The following is a 3,345-nucleotide window of genomic DNA, read 5'->3' on the forward strand; positions in this document are numbered from 1 at the left end:
GGGAGGTATAGGGAACAAAGTGCGCAACTCCTGTTTGCTTTAGAACGCTAGATCAAATCACCCAGAGCAAACACACGTACGTGCAAAGCAAGCTGATTAATTATTTATCAATAGCACACGTCGTATCACTAGCACACTTTGCGTACGTGCACCTGACCTGGGTAATTAGCTTCCTCTCTAGCGATTGGATCACGACGGAACGTCTCAATGAGAACTCGTAAACTTGGCGATGGCAAACAGAAAATACTGATCGGGAGATTTTTAGTTAGCCACAGGGGCATATCACTCATGGTTTCCTTTATTGCTTCTTAACGCTCTGGTGTTTACAAGGGGCTATACACATGTATAAATACTCCCTCCGTCCCAAAATAAGTGTCTCAACCTTAGTACAACTTTGTACTAGACCTAGTACTCCCTCCGTCCCAAAATACTTGTCAGAGAAATGAATAAAAATAGATGTATCTACAACTAAAATACATCTAAATACATTCATTTGTCCGACAAGTATTTCCGGACGGAGGGAGTACAAAGTTGAGACACTTATTTTGGAACGGAGGGAGTAGTAGCTAGGACTAGTAATCTAACCTGCATGGCTACGACCTCCAATCCTACTAGCTGATGGAAACCAACACGGACTCATACGTCGTGTTTAATTCTAATAACTCCAACTTTTCACTGTTAAGATGCTGTCAATGACAAGCAGCAAGCTAGCTTTATCAGAGTGATCGATTAATGGGAGGTAAAAGGCTGTGTAAAAAATTAGCAGGCACTAGCTAGACTGGTTTGAACCTAGCTAAAAGCACCTCCTCTAAATATACAATCCATCATCAATTAATTATGTAATGTGTGACAGTTTTTCATTCTTGCCGAATACCTGTAGACATCATCATGCATGAAATCGATGAAGAGCCCAAACATGCATACGTGCTACTAAGTACTACAGCATATGTGCCACTCTAGCTTTGTGTCTCGATCACTTTAGCTTTGTGTCTCACTCTAGCTTTGTGTCTCAATCACTCTGGCTTTGTGTCTCACTCACAAAAATAACTAGACTCGCCCCTCTCTGACTTATAGCTAGCTGTGCCACTCTAGCTTTGTGTCTCACAAAAATAAAACAAAGCTAGAGTTACATCAATTCGTCCGTTCATGACCGGTGCACTGAAAACTGAGGGAATTATATTAGTGTAGGATTAGGTGCTGGGTTGTTCTCTCATGTCATGTGTTAGAGCCAAGGAAAAAAAATAGCGCGCTATAGCAAAATAGCGCCGACCTCAAAATATGCTATGGTGAGACACAAAAGGCCCGTTTCCCAAAAGGCCCAATACACCCGTTTCATGTGGCTTCAGTGTTTGGGCCTTTTGGGATTTAGAGCAGTGGTGATATTATTATGTACGCATGGTCTGAATTTCTTTGTTCAGCATGTACCTGGCTATTCCTTTTCATTTACGCCTGAACCAGTGTCAGAGATGTGCAAGAGTGTCAGCTCATCCTTTTAATCAGAAACATGTCCATCATTTTTCAGGAGTCAACATACATTGTTGGTCCCTTTTCTAAATGCATTAATCTGCAGGTAGATGAACCAGACTGGTCTGAAAAAAGAGCAGATGCATTACGAGGCACCACTGCCAATTACCAGGGCCAATGTACTCCTAGGCTGGTCCCTTTTGTCTTTGAGAAGTAGGTCTTCCTAGCTCATGGCTGGCCGCATCGATCAGAAAATTCAGAGTACCTTCCCTTGTTTTGCTTGTTCAGTATACACTTGTGCCTTTTCATTTAGATGTCTGGATTTTCAGTTAAACGTCCGAACCAGCTACACAGCGAGCGAGAGTAACGGACGGGGCAGCTCCCATTGGATGGCTAGGCAAGAAATGTTTTAAATAGCAGGCTATGGAAAATAGCGGCGGGCCTCCAAATCAGCTATAGCGGGCTATTTATGAAGGCGACCATTTAGCGGCACCCTGCTGAAAACGCTATAGCGGGGGCTATAGCAGAGCTATAGCCGGCTATTTAAAACTATGGGAATTATTAGCGGCACATATGAGCATGTACAGAAGTTCCGCCGTGCCGTGAGGCACATCAGAGGAGCCGGCTCGCTTGTAAAGGTTGGATGTTCTTCTCTCCCAAGCAGAGCAAGAGGACCTGATGGGCTGAGTTGCTCGGTCGGCTGTACACTGCTCGAACAGATTTTCATCACGCTAAATGGGCTGCCACAAAAACGGGCTGGCTGCGGTGAAGAGAGGCCCGATCAAACAGCTTGCTTCAAATTTTCCTCCAGAGTAGCTGCCCTCTAGGACAGCAAGCCTATGAAATTGCACAGATTGCCCAGACGAGAATAAAATTGTGATCGGACGGCCAAGGATTGCGAGAATGCGAAATCAAACGGACTAAACTGCTCAAGGCGTGAGAGGGCTGGTAAGGAGCTCGGTATTACTGTCCTAAATAAAATGCTGGTCTACTGCAAGAAATACTTTAACTGAAACGGTTACACAAAGCTTTGATTGCAAAAGAAAAAGTTACACAAAGTTGGGAATTGACTAGAAATAACCGAATGGAAACACTATTAGGTTCTTTGCGTTGTTTTATTTCTCGACGAAAGCACGATCATTCTTAGTGGCTAAATCCAAAGATATTTTCTAATATCCTTTTGATTCTCTCTGGTGGTAAATTTGTCACTGGATTTAATGTCACCGTTTGTTTTCTTCCCACCCTCTTAAATTTCTGGAGGTAATAACAAGGACCAGAACCTGGGCATATTCAGAGTCCGAAGAATGACAAATGAACGCGGCAATCTTCAGGCTTCAGATTCTTAGTTGAGATTTGCATTGGTTCTATGAGCTCATGGTCATGGAGTCCGAGCCACAGCCTGGTAGTGGCCATGAACCTCACAATACCACAAGTCAGCAACAATACCACTATGATGACCTAACACCGAGTGGTGCTGATGAAGCAGAGCTTCTACGGAAGCTGAGGAAGTACTTGATCCTGCTAGCAACTTTATCAGCCACCATTACCTACCAGGCAGGGGAGGGGCTGGCACAACCGGGTGGTCTCTGGCCCAATGTTTACAAGTCAATGAGTCGTTCGAAGGTTGAGACTCATAGACTAATCGTGTGTAGTCTAGACTACTGATGGATTAGTAGACATGGTACTGTAGCACACAACTTGCAGTAATCAATTACTAAAACCTAGTATTAATATGTAATATTACTATACAAAGTACATTGGAGCGTCAAAGCATATTTCCATGCTGGATCCTTGCTCCTAGATGGCTTCTTGCAGGAGATATCTCCGGCGGCGTAGACTTTGCAGTTCAGACCTAAGGGTCTTGAAATTGAAGCAAGCAAA

This window comes from Triticum aestivum, chromosome 5B (genome assembly GCF_018294505.1).
Source record: "Triticum aestivum cultivar Chinese Spring chromosome 5B, IWGSC CS RefSeq v2.1, whole genome shotgun sequence".
Taxonomy (NCBI): domain Eukaryota; kingdom Viridiplantae; phylum Streptophyta; class Magnoliopsida; order Poales; family Poaceae; genus Triticum; species Triticum aestivum.